The following is a 9,611-nucleotide window of genomic DNA, read 5'->3' as shown; positions in this document are numbered from 1 at the left end:
ACTCTTTCTCTCACTCTCTTTTTTTCTTTCCTAATCCTTCTTGTCCTTGTTCCATCTTTAAAAAGGCTTTGATAATTATAGGTTGCACTTGCTCTCTCCCCCCCGACCTCTTTATCTTTCCCAGTTTTCTTCATCCCTCTCTTTCTTTTGGCCTCTTCCTCTCTTTTTCTCTCCTAGCCCCCAAGGCCCCTTTATCTCTTATCGATTTATTACTTCCTCTTTTAACCTCTCTCTCTCTCTCTCTCTCTAGACCTCCTCTCTCTTGTCCTCCCTTTCGCTCTCCCTCTCTCTCTCCTGGCTCGCTCTGTCTCTTTTTCAGCCCATCTTCTCTCTCTCTCTCTTCCCTTGGCCTTGTCTCCTTGTTCTGTCTCACTCATTCCTTCTTTTAGCCAAAACTCTTTCTCTTCACTCTCTCTTTCTTTTGTAATCCCTCTTGTCCTTGTTCTATCTTTTAAAAGGCTTTGGAGACTATATATTGCACTTGCTCTCATTCTCTCCTCGGCCTCTTTATTTTTCTTAGCTTTTCTTTATCTCTCTCTTTCTTTCGGCCCCCATCTTTTTTTTTCTCTTCCATCCCCCCTCTCTCTCTAGACCCGTTTATCTATTTTTGCTCTATTGCTTCCTCTTTTGACCCATCTCTCCCTCTCTTGGTCGTTTTTCTCTTTTCTCCTAACTCCTCTCTCATGACCCTTCTTTCTTTCACTCTCTCCTAGACCTCCTCTCTCTAGTCCTCCCTTTCGCTCTCTCTTTCAGCCCACTCTGTCTCTTTTTCGACCCACGTTCTATCTCTCGACCCTTCTTTTCTTTGATTCCTTCCCCCTTTTTCTCCCTCTATCAAGATGGAAACATACTATTGAATTGTATATTGTTTTCTTTTGAACATACTAATTTATCAAAATTTATACATATAATCAAGGTGTTAGGGTCATTATTGAATTGTATGTTGTTTTCTTTAGAACATTTAACTTAAAGACGACAACATTAAATATTTAAAACAAAATATTATGGAGAGGAAGACTTGAGCTCTTAGAGCTTTAAAGCTAAATTGTGTTTTCAAAGAAATATACTCTATTACTTGTTTATAGTGTGCTTACAAGAAAAGTCTATGAATTTAAGTTGGAGTCAAATATTGAGACAAAAATCAGCCTTAATTTTAAATAGTTTTGCAATGATAAACAAATATTAGATTATTATACAATAAGCCTACAAAAGGTACTAATGCCAATTAAAAGTGCCCTTGATAAGAATTGTGAAGGGACACGTTGAATAGAACTCCGGTGAAAAACTTCTTGGTTGTTATAATCCTAATACAAATAAAAAAATATCATTCAAGAAACATGATATAACCATACTATATATGTTAGGTTGATCACATCTAGTCATAAAATTAGCTAAACTGATTATATCAAATAACTAATCACATCAATCTTATTAATTTGATCATGTTATTTGATAGATGAAAGAGCATTTGAAATTTGATTAATAAGGTTAGTAGTTTTTGTAATTAGAACATCCCTAAAATGTTAATCTTAAAGCATACTATAAAATCAAGGTATTCCAAAAATATTTAGGCAAAAATCTAGTAAACAACTGAAAATCCTAAATAGATAATAAATAATTATTGTTAAAGAGTAAAATAATTGTGGCCTCAGCCAACCAAAAAAAAAAAAACAATTATGGCCTCACAATTAATTTTATACGTAGTAGGGAAAATTCAGTCAAGACAAATCCATCACTGTTCATCCATATTGCCAAATTTAGTGGGTAAAGTTCTTCAAATGATAGTATTAATGAATCATTAACTACCCGATCAACCTTTACCAAATACACATTATAATCAAAGTATATGCATGGTGGTCAACTTAGACCGGGATTACTTTTACCATTTGTATTATTAATTACTCAAGTTTCCAAGGGATACCATTTGTAACACAAATTCATAATCACATTTCCCATTTTCTTTTACAGGCCATATCTAGACCCCTCCAAAGATGTTTCTAACATGATGATAGCCAAACACAGTTGTTTGCTAAGCTTAGGTCACTTTAGATCCCCCAAAACAACACAAAACCCTAATTAGTAACAATAATCCACACATTCTAAATAATACTAACGATTAATTAAACTAAAATTTGGATAAAGTTGTTTAATAAACCAACCTTGAACGCTTGGGCGATTTCAAGAACAAGATGATGGAAGGGGAGTTTGCTGGTTAAAAGCTCGGTGCTCTTCTGATACTTGCGAATTTCACTAATCATTGAAGATAAATTCAAACAATTAGCTCAATTTTAAAATTAATATAATCTTTTACTAAACAATTATTGGAGTCCATTTTTTAAAAAATGAAAATTTATTGAAGAGGAACAGTTCCAAGACGGAAACGCAGGGGTGCTTGCCTCCTCGGTAGTTAGAGCTGATTTCTAGCACCCTTCATTAAGAAAATAATCCTTTAGACATTAAACGATCTTAATAAAAAAACAAATAAATAAATCCCTAACTTTAAAATGCATAGAAATAAAATCCCTATATTTTACCAAATTGAATCAAAAACACCCTCAAATTTATGAATTAATTGAAATAATTCGATAAAAATTCCATTTAAAAAATGAATAGAATTGAATCGAGAAAACCCCTAAATTTCAAACAAACTGAACTAAATCAGAAACCCCCAAACTTTTAATCAAATTGAATTGAAAAATTCCAATTTAAAGATGAACTGAATAAAGGAAATTATGGGAATGAAGAGATACCTTAGTAGTAAGTTGCTAAGTAAGAGCCATTTGAAATCAAATTCAATCGAAAAAATGTAGGAAAAGCCCAGATATAAACAAAAACATCCATATAAAAGGTAAAATCTAATCGAAGAGATGAACATTGAACCAATTAGAACAAGAAAGAGAAAAGAGAGAGAATTATACTTGGAGGAGGGCACAGCTTGATAAGATAGGTCCTATAGTTCAAAATATTTCATGCACAAATTTTAGGGGATTAATGCAGCTACAATGAGCTCTGCCAGAGCCCACCCCGTTGGAGTAAATGTGGGGGTTCTATGGCATTCTCATCCTGCAATCAATCACAAAAGAACAATTTAACAACTTGTGGATACTTTTGGCTAAAAAGATGTAACCCTGAATATAAGTACAGTAAGGGAAGATAAAATATTCTAATGACTCGATTCAAAATATTTATAGAAGTGTTGGCAAACAGATCATACTATATAAGATGATAAAGAAGTAGGTAAGTTTTCTTAAAGATTCACCTAGCACACTTTCATACATAGAATATTCTCTCAGTTGAAGCTGGAAAGCTCATCAAATATGCCGCTTGGCCCATGTAAGCTAACAGAAGGCAAGAGAACACAACAAAAGTCAATGTTATCTAGTTCACTGTTTAACTACATAAAATCTTAAATAAGGCTCATTAAGGCATTGTGGATGGGGGGGAGGGGGCTTAGTTGGAGAATATGGGCACGAGCAGTCCCACAATATGCAAGAAAGTTTTTTTTTGCAAATAATTATTCTACTTTAGCATGATTAACAGGCTTGAGACTTAATGGTCTGAACTTAGGACCGTAAAAGTTCCTGACTTGGAATCAGAATTCCTTTGCAATCCACGTTGTGTAGCCTGTATCAAAGCACATCATATACACCACAAAGAACAAGGAAATGAGATTGCCTGATAGGTAATTCTATACATAATTAACATGATCTTGTTGGTGAGTGAATACAATAGTATTATTGCAGAATAAGAGAGAAAGAAACATCTAAGACAGCAAACAAAGGATGTAATCCATCACCACCAAGTACCAGGAATGCCACCAGCACAAACGACGCCTCTAGTTTATAAATGCCACACAGCAGCTCCATGGAGGATGGTCTTTAGTATCAATCCTCGTATACCTTCCTGTCACCAACCCTTTAATTATTTTTAATCAATAATCTTGTTTCAATTATAGCAAATAAACTTAAATTAGCATCATTCCAACACCCTAGCTAGTGGACCTACAAACATTATCTTTATCGCATTATACTACTACTTTCACAAAATTGGAGAAAACCCATAACAACTAAATTTTACACTATAACATACACTAATAATCACCCTAAAAACAATATTACAACAATTCAGAACTAAAATCGCATGCACACTTTTGCAGCATCAACCATAAATCTTATCATATAGTTACAAGTTATATCAGAGAGCCCAATTAACAATAATTTCTGTAACATTCAAAACCATAGTTTATAAAACTAAATTCCAATAATTAAGTAAGCCACACTGATCCACTCAAAACTACCCAATTATGACATTAATAACATCAAAACCAGAAATTAACAACTTAATAATCAAAATACAATAAAATCAACAGATACCCAGATCATAAATTATATTCACTAATCATAAATTAGTAGAATTATGCACCAAAAAAAAAAAAAGATCTAGGGAAATGGGCCGTACCTGATTGAATCTAGGTTGGAAAAAACTGATATAAAAATTGATTCACATAATAATTCTCGGCACAATTCTTCGGCAATAGAATCAACAACCTCCCGCTCACAAAAATTTCCACTTCTATACTGATCAATCCAAAAAAAAGGATGAAAGCCACGACAATCAATGAATCAGCCGATATACTTTGCAGAAATTGAACATCAAAAATTGAAAAATTCAGAGAAATTGAAGGAGATAAAATACCTTACAAGTTATGAGTTTCATCAAATTGATTCCAGAAACTTCGCCACCACCATTACCTTCGCCGCCGTTCATCGCATCTTCTCTCCTCTTTTTCCCTTTCTTAGGTCAAAATCAAAAGGGCGAAAATCCTTAGAGAGTTTCATCATCACTCCTTCATCAAGAAATAGTTTGATTTTTCAATCGAATTTGAGAAAGCTAATTAAGAAGCTTAAAACATAGCATAAGAAAAGGATTATTGAACTTCATATGAAAATTAAAGCTATACCCTAGATTGTCAAATTGATATTCGATTGAAGCTCAGAGACGGCGGGCCGAAACTGGAGGAATCGAAACGCTGAGAAGAATCGAAGCCCCATAACCCTCGTCGAAGGGATGATCGGTGGTTGTTGAAGGTGTCGAATGAAGACATCTTTTCTCTCTCTAGGTTTTTCTAAAAAAGAGAGAGAGAGTGAAGGAAGTCGATGAAGAGGAGAGTTAAGGAATGAGGAATGAGAAACAGCAGCCATGCATCAACCCACCTTAGACCACTATCAATGGGGAGGTACAAATTTGCTCATGGGTATTTTGGATGGGCATAAAATTTGCTCATGCATTACAATTACAATGGTGAGCAAATGAGAAAAAGCCAAAAAATACTCATGAGCATTTCTGAAAATGCCCAAAACTTGAGCATTTTTTTTAAGATGAATAGTGCTTTGGTGGGCCTCACAATTTGCAATGGTTATATTTTTTGTAATGCAAATTCTGAAATAAATATTTATTAAAAAAAAATTAAAATTACCAACGGTCATAAAATTTAATTCTCTATAAATAGACATGCATTTTGGTATATTTTGATATAATTTCAGAAATACCATAAATCCTCCATATTCTTTATTTTAACGATAAAAACGACACAAATAAAAAAAAAATAAGTTACACAAATTTAGACTAGTTTTTATTTATTTGGATTAATATTGTTAAAATATAAATGAAATTAATAAATAAAGAAGTGTTGTGTAGGAGAGAGAAAGTAATTGTGGGGTATTGAAAAAGTAAGAAAGAGAGAGTAGTGGGCAAGCATTTTTTTTGCTCACCATTGGGAGAGAAATTGTGAAAAAAATTTGCCCATGGGCAAAACAGATTTGTTGAAAGAGAAAGTGGGTAGACATTTTTTTTTGCTCACCATTGAGAGTGGTCAAAGAAACAATTGTAGAACATCTATAGTCTCCTTTACACCTGGCACACAAAATTCTATCAAACCCCTAAAAAGGGCAATTTCGAAAATCCATTAATTTCGGGGGTGGTGATGTAATAACGCCAGAAGTTACTGTTACTAAGAACAGTAATTTCTTTCCCATTTTTATAATAGTTAAAGATAAAGATTAAAGATAATATTTTCCTAACTTTGAATTAATCGATCATACATGGGTAGAATACCACGTTTAACAAACTGCTCTAACTCCTCTAACTTCTCCAATTATATTGTTCTTCAATCACCAATCAGTGCGTCTTGTGTGCAGCTGGCCACACCATGTGGCCGCTTGTAAAAGAACAAAGTAACCCCTATAACACTGACTTGGTAACCCCTGTAATACTGACAAATTAAATCCTAAGCAACCCCTATAAAACTGACGAAGTAACCCCTATAAAACTAAACAAGTAACCCTTATAACACTAACGAAATAACACTCATGATAGATGGCCACACTGTGTGGCCAGTTACATATAAGACTTTGTGATCACCAACATGGCAACATCCAACTCTCTTTTAGATTTTTGTTGTTCTTTAATCATCAAGGTTAATTTGAATTTTGTTTTTTTTTTTTTTTTTTTTTATGCTTGGATTTGAAGTTATGAGCCATGTTTAATCAATATAAAATAAAATAAATTAAAAAACCACATTTACCTTGATGATTGAAGAACAACAAATTATTATATGCAATTTTGTTGGCCTATTAGCAAGAAACTTGCATTTTTTTGTGACAAATAGTTAGCACTCAAATGTGGGTACCAATATACAATTGAATTTCCTATAAAAATAGTTATAATTATTACGAGTATATAAAAATATATGGAGGAAAATGTGTACAAAAATAATATTCTAATTTAAGATATATTTAAACATTGCCATTAACAAAAAAACGTTAGAAATGACAAACGTAATCCTCTTTTAGAAACGGAGGGATTGTTTTTAAAAAATCTACTCCCTCCGTGTTTCAATAAGTGTTACACTTACTAAATGTGGCCGTGTTCTAATAAGTGTTAAACTATATTCACACTTTGTAAACTAAAGAAATTAGCGAATAGAGAGTGAACGGAGAGCGAAAGAACTTTCCACTGAGGAAGCCGATGTTTTACGTCGGTCAAATTGGAAATTCAAGCGCTCTCTAGAGAATTATCCGGGAGAAAACAACAACACATCACAACATCATGTTGAAGATGTAGAAATGAATGAGACTGAAGATGTTATTCCTAAAGGAAAACCTAACCAAGGTTCAAAATTGTCCCATAGTCATATGGCTAGTGGTGGAAATGGAAGCCTTCGGGTAACCATTCTTCTACTATAGATCTGGAAGACTTCGATTCGGATGATGATATTCCTTTGGAGTATGAATCGGATGATGAAGCGTGCCCTAATTTCCTTCTTACGAAGGAGGAAAAAAAGAGGTTGCGTCAGCCTTGGAAAAATGCCCTAATTATCAAAAATTTTGATAAAAAGATGGGATTATGAAGTTCTTACTAAGAGGCTTCGATTGAAATGGAGTTTGAAGGGAGATATCTCATTGATGGATGTCGGTTATGCTTACTATATTGTAAGGTTCACAAGTATGGAAGCCTATAACTATGTGCTTACGCAAGGACCATGAATTATTGGTGATAGCTACTTGATTATCTGGAAATGGGGGCCTAATTTTGTAGCTGATGAAGCCCCTATAAAATTCCTTATGAAATAGGTGAGGATACCCCAATTGTCAGTTGAATACTTCGATAAGCAATTTCTTCATCGAATTGGTTCGAAAATTGGTAGAGTCATTAGTATTGATAGGAATTCGGCGGCAATGAGTAGAGGACAATATGTCATATTTAGCATAGAGGTGGACCTCTCAAAACCTCTCTTATCGAAATTTAGACTTAATGGAAGGTTTTGGCGCATACAATATGAAGGCCTGAAACAAATTTGTTTCAAGTGTGGGAAGCCTGGACATATAGAGAGTGATTGCTCTCTTGAGATTGTGATGGATGAAAATGGTGACAAAAGGTTGTAGAAGATAGTCAGTCCACAGCAGCCTGTAATGCCAAGGGTGAGACCTGAAGAAATTGACCAATTTGGGTCTTGGATGCTTGTTCAAAGAAATTCAAGAAAATACATCCCTAAGACTAAAGGGGAAGGCTAAAAAAAACAGACTAAGGGATTAAATTCGAGCACTGGTCAAGGTCAACCCAAGGTGCAAGAGACTACTCAAAAGAAGGCTAGTAACTTAAGGGATGGTCAACAAACTACTAACCATGGCAAAAGACCTATGGGTTCAAGGTTTGGTGTTTTAGACGAAGACAAAGATATGAAAATCACTGAGGAATTTATGGGAAATAATCCCACGGCAGCAATTAGTGGGGCTGAAGTCACAAACTCGACTTCTTGGAGTGGCAATATTTTGAATGGAGCTTAGGAGAAGATATTTTAGTTGGGGAAAAAGATAATTCTTTAGGAAAATCTCAGAATGAGATGGAAGTTGATTTGGAAGTACAATCACATGTGGATTTGGCAGAATCCTTAAAAGGAGATACGATAATGATACAAAATCAAAGCAAGTCTAGCCATATCAAAAGTTACCAAAATATTCCCCTATTTTATATGGGAAATCGGATTTTCCTAAAAATAAGGAGAATATTGATCCTAAGTTGAATGTGATAGAAGGAGAATATTTGTCAAATATCTCTGCCAAATTTAAAACTCTTTCTCCAAGCAACTCCCAGAATATTCAACCTGACTTCTCTGTAGCCTCGCACACCCCTTCTGCTTTGCGGTGTAGACAAAGCGACAATGAATAATCTACGAGTGCCGATTACTTTGGTGACCTCCAAATCCCCCCATCGTACACAGCATTCATGGATTATCCGATGGACGGACCAACTCAGGTCATAGTCCATCTCCTAGCGAACATAGCACTACTCCAAGTGAGTACATTTTTTCCATCGGAACATAAACCCCCGGATATGTTGTTCGAAGTGACAATCTCAATGAGGACCGACGGCCCAATGAAAGCGTTGAGGGACGCATTCTTGAGCATTCTGCCTAGCATTCCTTTAAATGCCTATGATTGTTATTCTAATATGTTTAATATGTCGATCAAGGTTATGGTATGGAACGTTCAAGGAGTAGGGAACAAATTAGCAGCAATTCGTAAGCTAATTAGAATCATTGACCCCAACTATTTTGGCTTTGGTGGAGACGCACATAAGTGGTGATCAAGCCCAAAAGATTTGTGATCGAATTGGCTTCTCGGGTCAAACGAGAGTTGATGCTCAAGGTTTTAGTGGTGGTATGTGGCTTTTTTTAGAGAGAAGAGATTGTGAATGTGACTATATTAGATAACCATTCTCAACACATCAATATCGAAGTGCATAGAAGAGGTGAAGAACCTTAGATGTTTTCCGCAATTTATGCTAGCCCGGAAACTACAATTAGGAAGGATTTATGGGAGACACTTGAGAACATAAAGAGAAATTTTCAATGGTCCTTGGCTCTTGGTTGGGGACTTTAATGACACCTTAAGTCTTTCGGAGAGAGTAGGTAATAGTGGCAGTGAGATGTAACGTAGGTGTCGTGAATTTTCGAATTACGTGAATGTGAATGGCTTGATCGATCTTAATTGCTCTGGGCCGAACTTTACATGGAGTAGAAGGTTAACTCCCTCCACGTATAAAGCAGCTCG

At 34.9% G+C, this 9,611-nt stretch overlaps 1 long non-coding RNA gene across 6 annotated transcripts; it reads right to left on the bottom strand.

Annotated features, from left to right (window-relative positions):
* Nucleotides 1-393: 393 nt before the first annotated feature.
* LOC110684803 lies at nt 394-5,189 on the bottom strand. 6 transcript variants are annotated; one of them, XR_002503829.1, is made up of 7 exons: nt 4,961-5,189; nt 4,696-4,846; nt 4,459-4,577; nt 3,260-3,915; nt 2,919-3,063; nt 2,160-2,428; nt 394-1,304 (listed from the first exon to the last, which is right to left on the bottom strand). It is a non-coding gene; the product is annotated as an uncharacterized LOC110684803 (long non-coding RNA). The 6 variants fall into 6 exon arrangements; XR_002503830.1 differs by having other exon boundaries at nt 2,160-2,250; XR_002503831.1 differs by having other exon boundaries at nt 2,160-3,063; nt 3,260-3,338; nt 3,807-3,915.
* Nucleotides 5,190-9,611: the final 4,422 nt, after the last annotated feature.

Source organism: Chenopodium quinoa, unplaced genomic scaffold (assembly GCF_001683475.1).
Source record: "Chenopodium quinoa cultivar QQ74 unplaced genomic scaffold, ASM168347v1, whole genome shotgun sequence".
Taxonomy (NCBI): domain Eukaryota; kingdom Viridiplantae; phylum Streptophyta; class Magnoliopsida; order Caryophyllales; family Amaranthaceae; genus Chenopodium; species Chenopodium quinoa.
This window is presented reverse-complemented; position numbering and strand designations above follow the sequence as displayed.